This window comes from Schistocerca piceifrons, chromosome 8, assembly GCF_021461385.2.
Source record: "Schistocerca piceifrons isolate TAMUIC-IGC-003096 chromosome 8, iqSchPice1.1, whole genome shotgun sequence".
Lineage (NCBI taxonomy): Eukaryota > Metazoa > Arthropoda > Insecta > Orthoptera > Acrididae > Schistocerca > Schistocerca piceifrons.
Genome location: NC_060145.1, coordinates 468,831,532 through 468,855,355, shown reverse-complemented (window position 1 = coordinate 468,855,355; position 23,824 = coordinate 468,831,532).

Sequence of the window (23,824 nt, the reverse complement as noted above, 5' to 3'; positions counted from 1 at the left end):
AAGTATACCAAACAAAGTATACTAAAACAAATCTTGACTAATCTATTCACACCCATAATTACATGAAGTATTTCTAAATTACTTAGTATACATTTAAGCACAAAATATCCATAATTAAAGCTCCACTTTCAAAATGCTGTAGAAATGGAACCACTCCTCAGAATGATACCAAATTTGAACAGCATATACTGATGCAGGAGAAAACATCATGGAACAAAACAAATTAATAAATATTTTACCAATTGATTGCACTATAAGCATATTAACTTAAATTGGGTCACCTACAAATGACAAATGAATCATAAGACAATGGCTATGGTCTGACTTGCACATTACACCATCATATTATTCAATGTGCATGACTACACAAATCTGGTAGTCAACAGTTGTGACACTGTTGGTTAGGTAAGCCCATTCACCATAGCAAGGTCGTATCACATCAGATGAGAAAATGGGTTTTTAATTGCCCTGAGGCCAAAAACCATATTAAAAGCAAATGAAATTGGTTTCTAATTATCCTAGAGCCAAACCTGTGTAAAAAAAGAAATGACATTGATTTTTACTGTCCTGGGGCCAAAAACCACATAAAAAGCAAGAAGACACCAGTTTCTCAATGTTGAGAGATGGGCACAAGACATGTTCAATATGCTGTCCACTGTTTTCTGCCTCAAGTTGAAATCGAGAAACAGCAGGTTGTACAACAGATCAGAGACTCTTATGGGGGAGGGGGTGGGGGAGGGAGGGGGGTGAGTGTCACACGCACAATGCATTGCACGATACGTGCCTTCAATACAGCTATCTTTGTAACTGGAGCACTGAACACAACATCTTTCAGACAAGCCCACAGCCAAAAGTCATAGGGTTAAGATCAGGTAATCTAGACAGCCAGGCAGTAGGAAAATGAAGGCTGATAATTCTAGCATTTCCAAAATGCCTTTGCAGCAACTGCTTCACTGGCTGTGCAATGTGTGGAGGAGTGTCATCTTCCATAAAAATGATCCCACCCACACATACATGCTGTAGGAGAGCTGGAATGATGTTGGAGCACAAAAGACTCGAGAGTTGGAATGATGTGGGAGCACAAAAGACTCTCGCAGTGTTTACCAGTGTCAGTACAAGTAAAAAGACCCACAGGACTCTTCTCCTCAGAAAACACAACCCCATGGTAGGCAATGGCATCAAACCAGACACAAAGTTAACTTTTGCAAAATGCATTGGTATCAGCTGATGTTCATACAGATTTTCTGTTGCCCATATTCTCCAATTCTGCATGCCAACATGTCTTTGGAGATGGAAATGGGCTTCGCCTGCCCACAGCATGTTCCATGGCCATTCATTGCCCAGTTCCATGTGACCAAGAAACTCCAGAGCAAACCTCTGTCTTGCTGGTAAATCAGCAGGAAGCAATGCACAAGGCTATAGATAGACAGACGCTCAGTGAAACACTTTTAGCTGTCAAGAAAGTAGTGCATGAAGCATTCAATGACTACCGTAGCAGAGTATTGTCAAATGACCTTTCACAAAACCCAAAGACATTCTTGTCATACATAAAGACTGTCAGTGGCACCAAAGTTAGTGTGCAGTCCCTAGCAAATGAGACAGGAACTGAAATTGAGGGTAGCAATGTAAAAGCTGAAATGCTTAACTCCATTTTCAAATGTTGCTTTACAAAGGAAAATCAAGGAGAATTGCCCCAGTTTAATCCCCGTACCAGTGAAAAGATGAGTGAAAGAAGTATTAGTGTCAGTGGTGTTGAGAAACAGCTAAAATCGTTTAAATTTAACAAACCTCCAGGGCCCAATGGAATCCCTATCAGATTTTATACCAAATTTGTGGCTGAGTTAGCCCCTCTTCTAACTATAATCTATCATAGACCCCTTGAACAAAAAAAAAAAAAAAAACATGTGCAGTTCTTGGAAAAAAAAGCACAGGTCACACTCATCTACAAGAAGGGCAGTAGAAGTGATCTACAAAACTACTGTCCAATATCCCTGACATCAATTTGTTGTAGAATCTTTAACATAATGAGGTACCTTGAACAGGATTACCTCCTCCATGCCAACTATCATGGATTCTGAAAACATTGATCATGTGAAACTCAATTCACATTTTTCTCACATGACATACTGAAAGCTTTGTATCAAGGCAGGCTGGTAGATACAGTAGTTCTTGAAATCTGAAAAGCATTTGACTCAGTGTCTCAAAAATACAATCATATGGTGTATCAAGTGAAATTTGTGACTGGACTGAGGACCTTTTGGTAGGAGGATGCAGCATGTTATCTCGAATGGAGAGTCATCATCAGATGTAGAAGTAACTTTAGGTGTGCTGCTAGGGAAGTGTGTTGGGGCCCTTGCTGTTCATGTTGCATATTAATGACCTTGCAGGCAATATTAATAGTAACCTTAGGATTTTTGCAGATGATGCAGTTATCTATACTGAAGTACTGTCTGAAAGAAGCTGCATAAATATTCAGTCAGATCATGATAAGATTTCAAAGTGATTCAAAGACTGGCAACTTGCTTTAAACATTCATAACTGTAAAATTGTGCACTTCAGAAAAAAAGTAGTATCCTATGGCTATAATATCAGTGAGCCATTGCTGGAATAGGTCCATTTATACAAATACCTGGGTGTAACACTTCGTAGGGGTATGAAACAAAATGACCACATAGGCTCAGTCATGTGTAAAGCAACTGGTAGCCTTCACTTTATTGGCAGAATACTGGGGAAGTGGAATCAATCTACAAAGGAGATCACTTACATATCACTCGTGAAACCTATCCAAGAATAAGGCTCAGGTGTGTGGGACCATACCAAATAGGACTAACAGATGATATTGAGCATATACAGAGAAGTGCAGGATGAATGGCCACAGGTTTGTTTGATCTGTGGGAAAGTGTCACTGATATAGTGAAGAAACTAAACTGGTGGACACAAACTATCCCAAGAAAGTCTACTAACAAAGTTTCAAGAACCAGCTTTAAATGATGGCTCTAGGAATTACTACAACCCCCCATGTGTCACCCACATACGGATTGTGAGGATAAGATTAGAATAATTACAACACAAACAGAGGCATTCAAACAAACATTCTTTCAATTCTCCATATGTGAATGGAATGGTAAGAAACCCTAATAACTGGTACAATGCAATGTACCCTCTGCCATGGACTGCATGCAGGTCTGCAGAGTACAGATATGGACGTAGAACCCTGGAACATGGGTGATTTTGTATGGATAGCAATGCAGGATGTTTTGTAAGATCTAATGCACTGGAGTCACAGGCATGTCCAAAGTTTTGGTAATTCCCCATGCACTATATGCTTGCACACCACTGCTCGGCCCCTCCTGCAATGCTGTGGCCACATCTTTGACAGTCGTTTGATCAACTGCTTTCCTCCCTCTGTGACATTGCATTTCAAGAGAATCTGTCTTTTAAAATTTTATAATTATTTTCTCCAGATCTTTAGCAGTCATTGGATCAATGCCTTTTTCATACCCTTGAGTGTCCAAAACTTCTGCAGAGCTACAGGTGTACAGTCACTGTTCTTGTGAAGGAGCTTTACCAGCAGCACATGATTCTTCATGGGGGCAGTCATGTTGGGCATCTCGGATGCAAACTGAGGAATAGCCATGTGCTGTGAATATTTTGGTATGCATATTCTGACACTTACAGCGTCATATATTTGTCAAATTTTCATTAAATTGTTATCGTTCCATGGCATTCCACCTGCATCAATAATATGCTCTTCAAATTTGATACTGAATGAGGTGGCGCAATGGTTAGCGTGCTGGACTCGCATTCGGGAGTATTACAGTTCAAACCCCTGTCCGGCAATCCAGATTTAGGTTTTCCGTGATTTCCCTAAATCACTTCGGGTGAATGCTGGGCTGGGGCACAGCAAATTTTCTTCCCTATCCTTCCCTCATCTGATGGGTCGATAATCTTGCTGTTTGGTCCACTCCCTCACATCAACTGACCAACCACTTAAATTTGATGTCACTCTGAGCAATGATCCTCTTTCTACAGTGTTTTGAAAGTGGAATCTTAATTATGGAACTCTGTATGTTAGGAGAAAAACAGATACTTTGGAAACTGCAGCCACTTCTCAGCTCACCTGCAGTAAATGTAATTGCAGGGTACCAACATTCCAGAATCCTGTCTTATGGTTACATACTCACAGTCACCTAGCTCGTACACGCACTGTGTGGGTCTGAAACTGGACACTACTTACTGACTTTATAGAGATAAGGGTATTTTGTCAGGCGTGAAAATTCTGCCAGTGCTCCAATATTCAGACATATCTGTGAATTTGTGTAAGTGGTGCATGTGTGGGGTTAAGAAAGCAAGTAGGAAAAATAAAAACTGTATGAATTCATTCTTGCAGGTGTTACTACACTTTCCATTTATTCTTTTTTATTTAGAATGTAGCATACCATTCACACTTCCCTGCTACACATTGTCTATATAAACTAAATATTGTTTACCATTCCAGACAATATAGAAATATTAAACATTTTAAAATGGACTTTTAGTTCCTAACATTTTTACTTTACTACTGCCAAATTCTGCCTCTAAAATCTCCTAAACAGGAGGTTCTCTTATGCATCATTATATATCACAATCACCAACAATATACAAAGAATGAATGACTACAAAAGGCTATCTACTGTTCACACATTAACTTCTGGAAAAATTGTAATGTACTATTACTAACAGATAGTCATGGCAGAAATCAATCCAACATGCTCCATGAGGAAATTGCGACATAGTAGTGATTAGTGTAGTGGAACCAGGAGCAGAATGTAAAAATGTTGTAGACACTAACTCTCAGACAAAATTAATACAGGAAAATGACTTTATTGTCTGTATATTGGGTTCAAATGATGTTGCAAAAAATGAAGCAGAGGTTTGTGTGAAAATGCTGCAGAATTTTCTACAAGCTAACAAATGTAGAAACACAGTAGTTGCCACACTGCCTCATGGGTATGATCTAATTTATAGTTCACGTATAAACAAAGAAATTCAGAAAACAAACATTAAAATAAGGAACCTGTGTTCTCAATATGCTTAGTGCAATGTACTAGATATAAGCAAGCTGCATCGAAATCTGCACATGAAGCATGGAATACATTTTATCTATGAAGGGTAAAGATTTGTTTGTGGTTGTGTTGGTGAAATAATTAAAGAAAGATGTCTAAGGAATAGAGCAATCTATCAGCTACCTGTACATCCTTTCAACAACAGCGAGGGGACACAACCTGCTAGAGCAAGACAACCACCATTAAGAAGTGAGTATTTTTGCTGGCCACAGATGAAGACAGCACCTCCATAGTTCATCCCAGAAGTGTTCTTCAGATTAAAATGAAAGGAAGGCAGAGACAAATAAAGGTAAGTGATGAGTCAGATATGCCAAGCAGAAACCCCAAGTTTATAATTGTCCATAAAAATGTGCAGTCATTGCAAAACAAAATTAATGAGCTAGAAGTATTACTGTCAGATCAATTAAAAGAAGTATCTGTAATGTGGTTAAGTGACCATTGGCTAACTGATGAGATGTTAGCAATCACAAGTATACAGGCTTATGTTATGACATCTCATTTCAGTAGAAAAATATCTACACATAGAGACATGTGTATATTTGTGAAAGACAGTATCAGCTATTGCTGCATAAAATCTCTTGAAAATTTAGGGAAAGAAGGCAATTTTGAACTCACTGTGGTAGAACTAACCTCAATAAAAACAATCATCATTTGCCTGTACAGAAGTCCAAACTCAAACATAAAAATATTCTTTAACCAACTTGAAGGTAGTCTTGACAGTATCAGGGACCTAAACAAAACAGTTATAATATGTGGAGACTTTAAAATTGACTTTAACAAATTTTCAAAAGACAGAAATGATCTTATGGTATTTTTGCAACATACAACCTGCTCCCAATTATAAATTTCCCTACCAGAGTTACAAGTGTATCCAGCACCACTATTGATATGTTATTGATGAACAAAAAAAGCCATGAATATGTAGCTAGAATCTTCAACATGGCTTTGTGACCACTATGCACAGCTTCTTGAAATATCTTCAATGCTGAACTTAACCAACAGAAACAATAGAAACAGGAAGAACCTTCAGCCATCAAAACTCTGAATACTTTAGGAATTTACCAAAGAAGGAAACATGGACTGAAATGAACAGATAAGAAACACAGATGAGAAGTTCAACATATTCATGGATATGTTTACACATTATTTTCACATGTCATTTAGAGCTAAAATTCAGAAAATCAAGTGTAGTAGGCTCAACAGAAAAAATTGCTGGTTGACAACAGGTATAAAAAAGTCATGTGCTGAAAAATGAAGATTATATGAGATCTCCAAGTCTTCTATAGCATCCAATGAATTCCTTGCATATTTCAAGAATTATAAAATGGTACTTAAGAAAGTGATCAAAGAAGCTAAAGTAATGGCAAATGACTGCTATATAAATAATGCCAATAACAAAATGAAAGCTTTGTGGAGTATAGTGAAACAGCAAACTGACAATTTTTCTCCTCAAAATTCCAATATTAAATTTAATTGTAACAGCAAAGAAATTAATGATCCTAAGGAAATAGCAAATGTGTTCAATACCTATTTTAGCAATATAAGTGAGCAATTAATTGCTGAAATCAAACCTTGCAATACAAACTGCCCAGTATCATCTCTAAATACCAACATAAATTCTACTTCACTGTTTCTCTTTCCAACAACCCAGAAAGAAGTCCTGTCAGTTATTAGAACTTTAAAAGTGAATCATTCAACTGGAATAGATGGCATCCCAGACAGTCTTATTAAAAAATGTGGAGATCTCATTATTGAACCATTAGCTCACCTCTATAATAGTTCCTTTCAAACCAGAATTTTCCCACCATGCCTAAAAACAGCTAAGCTCAAACCACTATTCAAAAAAGGTAAAAAGGATGAAGTGGCTAACTACAGGCTTATTGCTCTACTATCTGTATTCTCAAAAATCATAGCAAAAAATTTTCAAAGAAGAGTAATAGATTTCCTGGAAGAGCACAAAATACTATCCGCAGCACAACATGGTTTCAGAAAAGGCCGATCAACTGATAAAGAAATTTTTCATTTATTTATTTATTTATTTATTTCTTGTTCCGTAGATCCAGTTAGTGAGTCAATCACAAGGATATGGAACGTGTCAAATTGTACAGGTTTCAATTTAAACTTACAATAAATACAAGGGCATTTCAATGGCAAATTGTACATAGTTTAAGTAAGACATACTATAAATACAGTAACAGATACAATGTCAGCTAGATAACATAACTACCATTTGACAGAAAAAGGAGTTTCAAATAAAGGTTAAAGATAAGAGCACAAAGTTAAATCAGATATTAGGCCTACAAGAGTAAATACATGTACAGCCAATCTGTTGTTACAAAAAGTGTGCTAATGCCCAAATGCACAATAAAATCAATTGAACTACTTCTAGACATAATACGTTTAGTGATGGTATACATTTTCTTTCAGGTATTCATCCACAGTATAATAAGATTTTTCTGTCAGGTAATCTTTGAGAACTTGTTTAAATTTTGGCAGTTCTGTATGAACACATTTGATATGTCGTGGTAGAGCATTGAACAGCTTAATGCTGGAGTAGTAAACTCCTTTTTGTACCAGAGTGAGACGTTTCATTTCTAAATGTAGATTGTTTTTGTTTCTGGTGTTATAACCATGGAATTTACTGTTGTCTTGGTAGATGGAATAATTTTTGCACACAAAGGTGAGCAAGGAAAAAATATACTGTGAGGCAGTTGTTAGGATACCTATCTTCCGAAACAAGTGCCTGCAAGAGTGTCTTTGATGGACCCCACACATTATTCTGATTGCTTTTTTTTGGATGGTGAAAACTTTTTTTGCAAGTGGTTGGTTCCCCCAGAATATGATAGCATATGACATCAATGAGTGGAAGTAGCCAAAGTAGGCAACCTTAATAGTGTCAACTTCAGCCACTGAAGAAATTACCCGTAATGCAAATGTTGCCGAGCTAAGTTTTTTACATAGATGAAGAATGTGAACTGACCAATTACATTTACTGTCTATGTAAGCACCCAGGAATTTTGTGTCTTCAACTTTCTGTATTGGTTGACCTCTACATTTTATGTTAATTTCATCGGGATTACTTTGTGATGTATGGAACCTCATATAATGAGTTTTATCTGCATTGAGCGAGAGACCATTTGAGGAGAACCAATTTAAGATGTCATTAAAAACAGTATTTGTAGTTTTTTCAAGATCATGATCAATCAAATCGTCAATTAGAATTGTGGTATCATCGGCAAACAGGGTAAATTTGCTGTTTGTCTCAGAACAAAGAGGAAGATCATTAATAAAGATGAGGAAAAGCAGTGGGCCCAAAACGGAGCCTTGAGGCACACCACACGTTATCGTGCCCCATTCAGACGAGGCAGGTTCTCCAGAAGAGCCATTTAGCATTACAGTCTGCTTCCGATCCTGTAGATATGATTGCAGCCACAAGCCAACAGTACCACCTAAACCATAGTATTCTGCCTTTTTCCAAAGAATTTGGTGGTTTACACAGTCGAAGGCTTTCGTAAGATCACAAAAAATACCCACTGGAGACATTTTTTTGTTAATGGCTTCCAAAACTTGGTTGCTGAAAGAGAATATTGCCTGTTCAGTACAAAGACCGGCACGAAAACCAAACTGATTTTTGCTTAAGATACTGTGGAAGTTGAGATGGTCTACAATCCTCCTGTGCATGAGTTTTTCTAGAATTTTCGAGAAGGTAGTTAATAGGGATATTGGGCGATAGTTTGTAACAATGCTTTTATCCCCTTTTTTAAAGAGAGGAATCACTACAGCCAACTTAAGTCTGTCAGGGACAATCCCATCTTGTAGGGATGCATTGTATATGTTGCATAAGACGGGACTAACAAATTTATAACAGTGTTTCAGTATTTTACTAGAAATATTGTCCACACCAGCAGAATTTTTATTTTTTAAGGATCTAATTACTCTTATGACTTCGCTTACAGTAACTGGAGGTAAGGATATCTGTGGGATTCTGTTACTAATAGCTTTCTGTAGGAGGGACAATGATTCTTCCATAGAACCATTACAGCCTGTCTTCTCTGCTGCTCTCAAAAAGTGGTTATTAAATATTTCTGCAACCAACTCAGGTTTCTTTATGACACTGTCCCCTGTATTAATCTCTACCTGAGACATGTTCCCTGTTGTCCTGCCAGTTTCCCTCTTTATTACATTCCATACAGTTTTAATTTTATTTTCTGAGCTTTCAATTTCTGATTTTATACACATACTTTTAGATTTATTTATAACCTTCTTGAGAATGCTACAGTAAAGTTTGTAGTGTTGTCGTTTCTTTGGATCATTACAAGTCCTGAGAGAACTGTATAACATCCTCTTTGTTCTACAAGATGTTATTATCCCTGCAGTGATCCAAGACTTCTTGGCATTGCCTATATGACTATTTCTAACTACTTTTTTGGGAAAGATGGACTCAAATACAGACATGAATTCATTTAAAAATGAATTGTACTTTTTGTTTACATCTGTTTCCCTATAAACTCGGCTCCAGTCTATCTCTTTTAGGCTATCATTGAATTTTTTAAGGCCCTGTTCATTTATTATCCTAAAAGATTTCCAAGAATCCTCAGAACTGTTGCACACACTGATGTAATTGAGCCTAAGCAATTGATCACCATGATCAGAAAGGCCAAGGATTGGATGTACAGTGATCTCATTGCATTTAGACTTATCTATAAATATATTATCTATCAGACTTTTACTGTTAATAGTAATCCTAGTTGGGAAATCTACTATTGCCATCAGATTATAAGACTCCAACTATTATGATACGTCTATACCTCTCTAAGGCTTTTGACATCATAGATCATATAAAACTATTGCCTAAGCTTGACAACATGGGGATTAGAGGAACGTCTAACAACTGGATAGTCATACCTAAGTGGTCGAAACAAGTGGTTGAAGTGTAACATCAAAATTTCATCAAACTCAACCAACACTATTCAAACTATGAAACCATTAAATATGGAGTGCCACAAGGTTGAGTTCTGGGACCTCTTCTATTTCTGCTATATGTGAATTATCTAAACAATTTCTGCAAGAACATCATCCAGTTTGCTGACGATACAAGTGTGCTAGTGAGTGGGAAAGAAATGGAAATGCTTCATAAGTCTACAACAGAGACACTGAACAATATTGAAAACTGGTCAGTCACAACAAATTGGTAATAAATGCAAGTAAGACAGTGGCACTAAATTTCTATAATGTGAAAAAAGGTGAGCAAACTACTCAGATTCAGATATCTGACAAAGACATTCAAAACGTAGACATCATTAAGTTCTTAGGAGTATGGCCCCATGATAATCTTAAATGGGGGATGCATATTGAAAAAGTCTGTAAAAAATTAAGCACTAAATGCTACTTAATGAGAATATTAGAGGTATGCTGCAACAAAGATTCTATGAAAACTATGTATTATGCCTATATATACTCACAACTGAAATATGGAATTATTTTCTGGGGTAACTCTTCTCTTAGCCAAAAGCTCTTTAAGCTACAAAAAAGAATTATAAGAATAATGGAAAGTGTAAAATGGAACAAAACCTGTAGACCACTCTTTAAAAAGCTAGAAATCCTCCCACTTCCATGCATATATGTGTATGAGGTAACTGTGTTTATGAAAAAATATTCAATGGAAAATCCCACTCTCTTCCAGAAAAATGAAAATATGCACTCCTATAACACCAGTCAAAAAGGAGACTTTCATCTAGAGCTCACCAACACCACCCTGAATAAAAAACAAACCTTCTATTATGGGAAAGTCATTTATAATAAACTTCCCCCACAAATTAAATCAATAAATGACCTGGCAAATTTCAAGTCAACTGCTAAGGCATATTTCACTCATCACTGCTTCTACAGCCTCCATAAGTTCCTGCAGAAAGTTCACTAATGATTTGTGTCTTTGACTTAGTGATGTATCATATAAATGTTACTAGAACTTTAATGATTTACCATGTAAAAATTACTGTAAAACAAATATTAATCTGCCAGTACAGTACATGCTCTTTCTGCTTTAAAATATCTACTCTTTATTTTTGTACAATATTTGCTCTGTATATTGTAACTCAGTGAACATTTAATGTAGAAATAATGAAATTAATGCAAATTTAATATTATATTTAATCATACATTGACTTGTCTTACATCAGAATGTACTATTTGTGTACTATATGATTACCAGGACCAATAAAACTCTACTCTACTCTAGTTATAGTTTCAGAAAAGGATATACAAATATAGTCTATTAATCATGCTGTTACACAAGAAGTTTCAATAAGAATTTCATTTCTGAGTTGACTGGCGCAATGTGTATGGCATGCAACTGTCATACAGAAGGGCCAAGATTCAAATGCTCCTTCAGTCATACAGATTTAGGTTTCCCCAAACTACCTAGGGCCATTATCGGGATGGCTCCCCTGAATGCCTGAATTTGTGTCCCACACTTGTCCAGCTCAAGTTGTTGCTGAGCCACTAATAGCCTCATTATCAACAGGATGTCAAGACCCACTCTCTCCTCCTGCCTTCCTTTCATAACTGCACCCAAAAGGGCAATCTTCACAGGCACAGAAAGCAAGGTTTGTGTTCAAGTGGATGTCACAATGACACAGTAATCGATGCACATTGATTCCAACATGTCTGTGCGAATGGAGTCACATTGCGTGCATATCTGGAGTAATGCTGCAGGCTTGAACACCATAATCAGGTTCCTTATAAACTTGTTTAGTTACATCAACAGTGTACATAGCACAGCAGCATTTAAAATGTGGCAAATTGCCTGTTGGCTTCTGTCTTGGAATCTTCAATCAATGTTCTTTTAACAATTTTTCTGACATTTCGCCAGTACATATGGTTGGCTTTGTCAAAGATGCAGCCTCCTTTGCTGGTGGTGGATTGGAGTCAAACCTGCAGTCAGATATTGTATATCACTATTGCACCTACATTTGAGGGCTTTTCCCTGGTCATTACCATTCTGATTCTCCCCTTGCTACCTGCAGCAGTCATTACTGCAACACGGGAACACAGGATCCATTTGCCTTGAGGCTTTCTTCTCTCTTGTTGAGACTGTTGTCATGTTTGTGGATTTCCATGGTCTCCCTGAATGAGAGACCTTGGTAACTCTCCTCCACAGCGAGAATGTCCTGTTGACAAATTCTATTATGTGGTCAGTCTCATACAGCACATGCTCCTCCATGTCCAATTTCTCCACATTTCCCAACCTGCAAGATGTTTACAGTATGTTTGATGATGGAAACATGGATTGTTCAGTCATTCTGACACAGACTTTTCTGCCATATACCGTACCAACATAAGCGACATATTTCCAAGATTTTGTGTGGGTCCTTTTTGTCCTTTGCCAGTCTAAGATGCTTTTTGACCTTCTTGGTCAGTTTGTAAATAGTCTTTACACGGTGTTTGCACAATAAAAAAGGCACTAGACTTGGCACCTTGTAATCCTAACACACATTGTGACACCTTCATCGGCTAGGGACATGGTGAGGAACAGCTTGGTGGTTTCCTAAGACATTCAAACAGTCTCCATGCAAACAAAATTTATCATAGTAACAGAAAAGGAGCCTTCTAAATATACTGCTTATCATTAATAGTGACAAACCTGAGTCACTGTATGTATTGAAAACTGACACACATGTCAAGCCACCACCAAAGCTAGAAAAAGGGCATGATTAATACAGTCAAAGTGCACACAAGACAAATATGTGAGCTGCATAATCTTGGATATGAGTTGCAACACTTAGAATGTGTTCCGAGAAGTAATGAGTGCTCCACAATTCCTTAAGAAGTGTCACAAAAGCTATCGCTCAGCAAAATGACACAGAAAAAGAATTGCTGGGTATGGTCTGTTTGCCATTTACCACCACGTTGATGAAGAGAATCAGCTGTATATTGTGCAAACACAATGTAAAGACTATTTACAAACTGATCAAGAAGATCAAAGAATGTCTTAAACTGGCAAAGGGCAAGACAGACCAACTTACAATGTCAGGCATATACCATATGCTGTGTATACATGAAATGTGTTGGAATGACTAGATGATCCATCAGTAACAGGTTTATTGAACATGAATGGTACTGCATGGCAGGATGGTGGAGAAATTGTCTGTGGCAGAACATATGCTTTGTGAGTCTGACCACATAATAAAAACCACCAACACAGAGGTTCTCACTGTGCAGAAGAGCCACCACACCTGCTTTTTCAGGGAAGACGCAGAAATTCACAATTATGACAACAGTCTCAACAAGAAAGAAAGACTCAAGGTAAAGGAACAACTGTTGCACGTCACAAGTGGAGAATCACGGTATTAATGATGCAGGAAAAGCCATCAGATATTGGTGTGACAGATATCTACACTCTCCAGCTGAGCTCATCTCCAGTCCACCACCAGCAATGGAGGGTGAGCTTTTAACAATGCAGCCACTCACGCTAGCAAAATGGCAAGGAGATCGTTAGATGAAAGTAGGCCAAATATCCTGAAATAGAAAATAATAGGCAATGCAGGGAAAATGATTCTGAAAAATAAAGTGTGTTTCACCTGTGAAGACCGCATTCTTCCCTCATCTAATTGTGGCATTGCTAATTTCACAATAAAAATGCACTGCTCTGCACTGTCACAAATAGGATAAATACCACTCTATATGTCTGGCATACAGACTAACTGCTCAGATTCACAGTTTGTGAGAAACTGCAGCTCTTGAGGCATCTGTAAGCTGTGAAAATAATTGTCTTTCAGACATCATTGAATTTTCTCAGTAAGGTAATGCAATTATCAGTCATACCATGAACTGGTTACTCTTACTTGTTCACGTAATCACCTGCAATGAATATTTTCAATACCATAGAGCCATTGAAAAATTGCAAAAATTACTTTTGTGATATTTCCAACATTAGGACCACGGCTTGTGCCTGGTTTGCTTCAAGGCGTCTATCCTGAAAAGCAGGATCTAAACAGTTCTCTGTGCAATTGTGTTATTAAATTCAATGACATACTACATAACACACACAAAAGAACTCAAGTGCAACAGAGGCCTTAGGGATCTTCCATTCATTCATTCACATATTATATTCCATCAATCCCGTAATAAGGAGAGCCTTCAGGGATATGCAATAAGTTAAGTTACACACTAATGGGCAGAAGCTACCATAGGAGGCTACTTCTGTATATATACAGGGTGTCTAGCAAAGCCATCCCTGATCTCAAAATTAAATATCTCGAAAATCGAGATAGATAGATGAATGCAACAAACAGTATGCTTATTGTGAAAGCTGTAAAAATTTTATACGGAAGTTTCAAAAAAGTTCAAAAAGTTGCTAACAGATGGTGCTGTAATTGCAACGTGTGGTGCCTATACATAGTGTGCAGCAGCTCAAAGCAATCAGTTCCAGTACTGAAACGTGAAAGGGGGTTAGCATACCAAAAGAAGAGATCAAAACTGTGTATTCCATTGAACAACTTGTTTTTCTGATACTGGAATACCACAGGTTAGAAACACAGACCTATGGCAACAGTGCAAAATTTCAGACACAATTTAATGTTCCAAAAGAATCCAACGTGAAATCCATTTGCGCAACATGGCTGATGAACTAGTAGGGAATGTTGGCCCCAGGCAACCTGTATCTACTTTTGAAAATGTCACCACAGTTGCTGGAATCATTCAGCAAAATCCAAGAAAATCCATCTGAAGAAGTGCAGCAGAGACTGATTTGAAATGTTCATACATGCAGAAAATACTGAGACACAGCCTACATGTTTCCATTCAAAGTCCAGACCCAACGGGCCACACTTGTTCAAGCCAAGTGACAGATGGCTGACTTTGCAAACCAGATTCTCACAATGATAGATAGTGAAGAATTTGATGTTGGCTACATGTAATTCACAGATGAACCACTCTTCCACCTGAATGGAGTCATGAATTTAAAAAAACGGTGGTTTTGGGTCTCCCAAGATCCCCATTTGTGTGAAGCGAAACCACTATATTCTCCCAAAGTTACTGTTTGGAGCTGCAGCATGCAGCAGAAGCATTATTGATCCTTTTGTCATGAGAGAAACAATCACTAGTGAGTGTTACACTGCAGTTTTGAACATCTTGTCGCCACATAGCTAGCTTTTGAGGACTGACTAGAGTCTAAGAGGGTTACGCAGGATGGGGCCAGACCACATTGCACAGAGCAGGTGTTTTGTTTTCTTGATGAATCATTTGGGAATACAGAGTCATTGCACTGTATTATTACAAACTTATCAGTGAAGGGATGGATTGCCCTCAATATTTGTCCAATCTGACTCCTCATGACTATTTCTGTGGGGCACATTCAAAGATGCTGTCTACTGGAACCACCCTCCATGCTGTATGACCATAAAGTAACAGCCTGTGTTGCATTTGAATACATTTCTGCTGAGACACTACAGGATGTAATGGGAAATTTCATTGTTTGTTAGTTCCTCCTCTATACTGCAAGCGGTGGGCACTTTGAAAAAACTGTGATGTGACTGCAAAGATTGGTTGCAGAGAGCAAGTCATTATGCATGCTGATATTGTAAGAGCTGCACAGCATACAGCACCATCTGTTAGCAGCTTTCTGAACTATTTCAAAGCTTCTGTTTAATTTCTGTATAAAATTCTTACAGCTTTTACAATAAAAGTACCTTTTATTGCACTCACTATCAATCTTTGTTTTCAAGATATTTAACTTAAAACAGATTGCTATTGCAGACTCTTTATGGCAATACACGACCATTCTCACCACAGTCTTCACTAGACGTAACTGCCTCACCAGCCTAGTTCAAAAGCAGATTTCCCGGACCATCAGATCCAATCTTAGTACTGCTGATCCCATCAAAAAACAACTTTGGACCACACCACTTGTTAGTCAGCATTATGCTGGTCTGGATTGCATTAAACAGCAACTTCAACAAGGCCATGACTTCCTAAAATCGTGCCCCGAAATTTGATCCATTCTGTCTGAGATTTTGTCCACTATACCTAGAATAGCTTTTCATCACCCTCCCAATCTCCACAATATCCCTGTCAGACCCTATGCTGCTTCTGCACCTGTCTCCTTACCATATGGCTCCTACACCTGTGACCATCCCTGCTGTAAGACTCATACTATGCACCCTCCTACCATCAACTATACCTGTCCTGTAACTGGTAAAACATAGACTGTCAAAGGGAGAGCCACCTGGGAAACAACACATTTCATATACCTGCTGTTACGTAAACACTGTTCGGCCTTTTACATCGGCAGGACTACCACCAAATTATCGGTTAGGATGAATGGGCAGAGACAGAGGGTGTATTCTGGCAACACATATTATCCTATTACAGAGCATGCTGTAGAACATGACAGCCATGACATTGGTGACTGTTTCACCACACGCACCACCTGTATTCTTCCCCAGACAGCAGTTTCTCAGAACTCTGCAGGTGGGAAGTAGCACTACAACAAGTCCTTGATTTTTTCCACTGGTCGGGCCTTAATTTCTTCTGTTTCTGAATTTCTTTGCAGTAACTTCCCCTGTCTTCACTCCATTTTAGTTTTCAATTCTTTGCAACACTTTGCCTGTGTACATTCATTATTGAGATACAGTATCATTTCCTGAGGAAATGTACACCAGACCAAAACAGTCAATTTTTACTTCCCCCCTTCCACCTCTGTTATGTACAATGCACTTTTAACTTGTTCGTGACATTTTAGCAGTTATCTCACTCTTGCATATTACCCTGCCTCCCACCTTCAAGCTTTCAGGTTTTCAAATATCATCTGTTGCAGTCCCCAACAATCAGTCCTTCCTTCTCATAGCATCTGGTAAGTCTCCCCTGACCTGACGTTCTGGGTGACTTTTCCAAAATCTTCCCCTTTTCCTAGACCTCTCTAGTCCTTTTCCTTCACCCCTCTTCCTACCCCTTCAACCCTTCTGCCAAAAGAAGGAGCCACTGGCTCCAAAAGCTCGCATAATTATAACGTTTCTTTATGTGTGTGTTCTGCAGCTGCTTGGTGAGTAGATTTTTTATCTATACAGTTATACTATATTCCGAAAAATTTATTGTTTTCATTGTTATAAAAAAAAGAAAAAGTGATATCCTATATAAAAAAGGCGATCATCATTGTATGGGTAGCTACAGGCCTGTGTCACTACTGTCTAGATTTTCAAAAATTATTAAAAAATTGTTCCTTTCACAACTCACTACATTCTTCAACAAAAATAATATTACTTCTGTGTGTCAACACGGGTTCAGGCCACAGCAATCAACTGAAACAGCAACTTTCAACCTGATACAGCATGTCATAAATGCTGTGGACAATCAAAGAAAAATTGCAGGGTTATTCTTAGATCTGGCAAAAGCATCTGATCATTCTGTGTTTCTGAGAAAGCTTGAATGGCATGGTGTAAGAGGCATGCCATGCCAAATGAGTTGATTAAATCATGCTTGGAACATCGCTCTCCCATGTGCACTAAGTAATGGTTTACACAGGGCCAATTTTAGGTCCATTTCTTTTCAGTGATTTCGCATTGTGTGTCAGGGATTCAGAACCAGCATTATTTGCAGGGAAACAATGAAGATCTTGCTATCTCTGCAAAAAGACATTATGAAAGAAGTGTCTGGATGGTTTACCATAGACAGGCTAATAGTAAATCCCCAGAAAACAATTCTCTTGAATTTCCATACAGATCAAAACAAAAATGCAGTACTACCAGTAATATGTGTGGATAACCAAAGCATTAGTGCTGTTACTGGAACTAAATTTCTTGGGTTTCATATTCAAGAAAATCTTAATTGGAGTTCTCATATTATATCCCTAAATTCACAACTAGCAAAAATGAACTATGAAGTAAGAATTCTTTGCAACACTTTGCCTGTGTACATTCATTATTGAGGTACAGTATCATTTCCTGAGGAAATTTACACCAGACCAAAACAGTTTTCAGGAAACAAGAAGTAGTTATAAGAATAGTGAAACAACCAAGCAGCAAGAAACCAGGGAAACCTTTCTTTGAAGTTCTAAAAATATTACTCCTTCCCTGAATTTTTATATCAGTAGTTATGCATGTCAAAAAGGTATATTGAGAAAAGAAAATCTTTTTTCTCAGAACAAAATTGTCCATGAATACAATACCAGGTCAGACAGTGACTTCCATGTTAGTCATTGCAAAACCAAATTATGCCAAAAAGGTTATACCATGCAGAAACAAAACTATAAAACAGATTACCCATCTTTGGCCATTCCTCTGGTGGATGCCATGGAGCTGGTGAGTTATACAACAGAGAGAAAAATAATAAGATGCACATGTGGTGTCTAATAAACTTCTTTCACTCAACTTGTCTTCCAGTACATTCCAGAGCAATAGCCAATGACAGTCCTCAAGATATGCTGAATACAATATCCATAATAGTAACAGGCTGAGTGACAGCACTGAGACCAAGCAGGCAGAATTGAAGTAACAGATAGACCCGACTAGCAGTCGGTGCAGCATCTTTTAAGTCAGCACCGTGGCTGGAGTACTGGCAGTGTGGGCTGCGGAGAAGCTGGCTGCAGATTGGTGGTGCAGTCACATGGCCACTGCCAACTTCTAGATAAGGACTGGTGTGGCATAGTATCAATAGCACATGGTACCACATGCCTGCCCCCCCCCCCCCCAAAAAAAAATCATGACATTGTCATGTACTGGTACTGCTGAAAATAGCTGTGGAGGGGTGGGGGACTGGTTGAGTTCTGGGTAAAGGTGCCACTGAGGAGGCAACAGCCAGAACTTCAGCTGATGCCAAGCACCTGCCCTTCCCTGACATTTGTCTTACAAATGGTGGAAACACCAGCTGAAAAAAAAAGCTGAAGGGTGTGCAACCACAACTGGGGACAGAGCACCTTCTTCTATCGATGGCAATAATGACAACAACCGGAGGGTCCACGATGACCCACTGGCAAGCAGCAGAGTGAATGAGCCCTCCTCTCGTATCTGGTGCTGTCAGTGCTGCGCTGATGGCAACAATGCTGTGTCGATGCCTGTCAGCTCCTTGTCCAGTGTCAGTGACTCGGGGCCTGAGGGAGGAAAAGTTGGCACAGGCTGTGGGGGACACTGGGTTTGTGGCAGGATCACACAGCCCACATAAATGAAGCTGTCTTTTATGGTACTTCTGCAGCCGGTGGAAGCCTGTACTACGTACAATGAGCTGCCCAAGACTTTGGCAATACCACCTTGTTCCCAGCACTTGTGTCTGACAAAAACTCTGAAAAAGACCAAATCGTGCACATTACACCTTGAAAGCTGTGGAGGATGGGCCAATCACTGTGGAGGATGCAGCAGTGTTGGCATCTACGCATGACGTCCACCCGTGATTTGAAGTTGCGTGGCTGGGGATCGTAGAATGAGAGAAAGAGCACTAATGCTTGCTCCCATACATGGGAAGCACATAACTTTTTCATCTGTCACTTGAATGTTCTGAGAAAGGTTCCGTTTCACCAGTGGATTGATCACAAAATGGTGCTGTTGTAACGTGCTCGATGCCACAGGCATCACAAAACTGCTGAAATTCCAACGATGTGAACTGTGGCCCATTGGCCAAACTGGGACCTCAGGTAACCCTTCGATGCAAAAGGTTGACACCAGAGTCTTAACAGTGCTAGATGTTGTGGTGCAGCACATGGGCACCATGAACAGAAGCTTGCTAAAGGCATCTACCACAATAAGGCAACAAAAGGTACAGTAAGAACATACAAATTCAATAGTCAGACATCGTCCAGGGGCACTGGGCTTGAGCCAGTAAAAAAAATTTGGGGTAGAGCAGCCCAGTGCTCTAAAAGCACCGGACATGTGCCGACCCATGTGCAATGGCGTTGGGCGAGCTGCTTAGCACATACGATGCCCCAAAGGCATTTGTGAAGAAGGCGAAAAATTTCCTTCTGATGTAAATGTCGCGCTACCATAAGAGACATAATTGTCTGTATGTGCCAGGATGACGCCCTCATGGACTAATAGGATGCACTGGAGCACTAAATAACAGCATACAAGTGGATCACTAATCTGCTTAAGTGAATGCGATCAACTGGTGCAGAGGTACTGCAACAGAAACTTGAGACTAGGGCCTGCAGGTATTGCCTGAGCAATGTGACAATGGTGAATGAGAAAACCATCAAGTGTTCCATTGTCCTGACTATTTGTGTGAAAGCAAGAAACTCTTGAGGTGTCAGAATGCCAAATCAGTGCCTCTCTTCCTTTGCTGCGGACTGAAGAACTCATGGACAAGCTTAGTGCAGGTCGCTTATTTTCTAATATTGATTTTCATTATGCTACTTTGCAGCTTCCCTCCGATGAACAGTCACAACAAGATTTTGTGATCAACATGCACATGGAGCTATTTAAGTCTTTACAGTTGCCCTTCGGCAATGCATTCACACCTGGAATTATTCAGCATTACTTACAACAGTTGACTGCACTAAGCTTGTCCATGAGTTCTTCAGTCCGCAGCAAAGGAAGAGAGTCAATCACAATCTGTGGATTTACCTTCGCTTTGAAACCTGCACATAAGGGTATTTTGCCTGAAGGGTTCTTCGTAATCACCATAGGAGATGACCAAAGGATGGCTGATAAAGAGGAAATCACTCCATTGTCCTGCCAAGATAAGAGTTCCTGTGCCACTTGATCTCTGATAGCATGACAGACAGGAAGTACTCAGAAAAATATTGCCTCAAAATTATTAACTTTGCGTACGCTATCTCAAAATAATGGCACTAAATTCATCACAAAGTTCACCTACACTGTCTGTAGGCATAGAGAAATTCACAGAGAGAACGTTGTCTTGAATGTTCAAACCAAACAGATCAAAAGAGTCCACACCAAAAATATTTTCACTTTCACATGAGTACAACACTGTGAATGAAATCATTTTAGTAATGTTATGAAATGTGGCAGGTAAGCTGGAAATACCCAGCAGAGGAATGTCATGTCCATTGTAACCCAAAAGAGCTGCCTATGACTTATGTAGCTTGGGCTTGCCTTACAGTTCATATGTGCTCCTACTCAAGGGCCACAGATTCACCAGTATCCAATTGCATACATATGTTGTGGTTCACAGTCTGCAAAGTGACAAACAATTAATTAGCCTGATGCTGGATGGAAGGAATGTATGAGTTTTTCATTTTAGCACATTTGCACCGACAGACACTGGAATCACTATTTCACTTTGAAAATATTGTATTTACAGTGATTGGCTGAGAAACTGGAGAACATGCAGGGTGCTTATTGGACTTGTATTTCTGCAGACAAACAGAATGAACGTGGCCATGCTCATCTCGGTGATAGTGTTTAGTGTCACAACAGGGGCACAGGGGCACGCTTGGCGCTCGTGTGCCGTGAAACACTGGGGGCAGGGGTCAACTCCACTAGCCTGCTGCTTAGCACACAGGTTTTATTTACAATGGTGTCCTGGCTGAAGCTTTACATGCCGCAGCTTGTGAATGGAGGGTCCAACCTGTTTACAATTACCCTGGACTGTACAAACAGGAGCGGAGTTAATGTCTACCACTGCACTATCATATGAGTCCCGATGCTCCTATGCCTCCAAAACCTGTTGCAAGCTAGGGTCAGGATACTTAAGTTCCTGTTTACCTATGTCAGGATCTGACACATTTTGAGTAATGGCAACCCTAACTGTGGCATCACTACAATAATGTCCACACTCACTCTTTAATTTGCAGTGGTGTATAAGTCCTTTTATGTCAGTCACCCACTGCTTATGGGTCTGACTGGGTTGCCTATGCAAGCAAAAGAATTTGTAACACACGGCTGGCACATTAATCTGTCCATCATAGTACTTGTCTAGTGTGACAACTAGGGCAGCATAAGGAACACTTTCAGGGCTAGTGGTGGGAAACAGTTTGCAGGCTAACTGATACACTGACACTCCAGCTGTTGCAGGAAAATACGGTTGGCTGTCCCTACTTTCAATGTGATGTGCTGTATAGTGTGACTACAGCTATGTGCAGTACTTAAACCACTCCTCTTGCTGAGAATCATATACATGGAATGGGGGTACGGAAACAGAAGTTGCTCACCATGTTGGTACTGTTGGTGGTTCCACTGTGTTTGCTTGTGCAGCAGTCTGGTCATCATTTCCATGAGCTGCAGCATCTTCTTCACATGAAATTGAACAATCTGGGTTACTGACTGTTCTTGCAGGGGACTGGCCATGACAAAACACACAAAAAAATTACACATGAACAAAGAATAAAGCTCAAACACTAAGCTATGCTCAAAGAAACTACGAGTTACACTTGCTAGCAATATCATCTGACCAACACAAGAAACACAGACAGTTGCAGCAGAATGTTCTGAAACCCACACAACAACACTGGAGCAATGTGGCGGGTGAGCATACCTAGGTCCACAGATCTAGAAGAAATACGCACAACAAATGTCATCACCAGTTGTCTGTATGGCAAGAAGTAGAACTGAGTAGCAACCAAATGTAGTTTTTCCTCATTTCCAGATGATCGTATGGTGGGCAACATTTTGCAATTGAACACTCACAGAAAACATGCTTGTCACCAGATGTGTGGTCAGCCCACTGTTGAATGCCAAACAGTTGGTGGGTTCTACAAAAAAGAGCAAAATAATAAGACGTACACATGGTGTTTAATAATCTTCTTTTACTGAACTCGTTTTCCAGTACAATCTAGATCAATATCCAATGCAAGTCCTTGAGATAGGCCAAGGCCAACATCCACAATAGTGACAGAAGCTGAGTGATAATGCTTAGATGAGACAAGCAGAACTGAAGTAACAGGAAGACTAGACTAGCAATCAGTGCTGCATCCTTTATGCCAGCTCTGTGGTGGCATTGGCCACGCATGCTGTGGAGGATGTGTCTTGGAGCCAGCCACAGATTGGCAGTGTGGTCATATGGCTGCTGCCAAATTCTACAGGGTGTTTCACAATTCATGTTACACACTTCTAGAGGTTGTAGAGGGGACTTAGTAGATCAAGTTTTACATAGGAACCCATGTCCGGAAATGTCATCTAACGACGCTACAGAGTGTCAAAGTTATAAGTGCTGGTACCTGTAAATGCTTGTATATATAGAGTGATTCTGTGATGATGTTACAGATTTTCTAGGATGATAGAGAAGGATAGATATATCAATTTGAGGTAAGGGTCCCAGTACTGGGAACAAATGAGTCAAAATCTATAATCAAAAACCATTCTGATCCTTTGACAATGAAATACATGTACTGTGGAATTGTTGTTGTTCCAATTGTGCGGGGCAACAATACAAAGAAAAAATGTCCAGTAAACATGGACTCTAAAGCACATTCCTGAGGACCTATGAGCACTTGTTCATCTTCACTATTGCGAACATGTCTATTGAACAAGTGCTCATAGCTCTTAAGGTATGCATTTCAGAGCCCATGTTCACTAGACATTCCTTTTTGTTTTGCACCATACTGCCACCCACCGAAAGCTAATTACCATACAATCTTAGCAACAACAGTACCAGTACATGCATTACACAGTCAGAGGTATGAGAATGATTTTCATTTACAACTCATTCATTTCCTGTACAGAAATTCTTATCTTAAATTGATACATTTATCCTTCTCCATCATCCTAGAAAGTTTCTAACATTGTCACAGAACCACCCTGTATATACATACATTTACAGGTGCCAGCGCCTGTGAC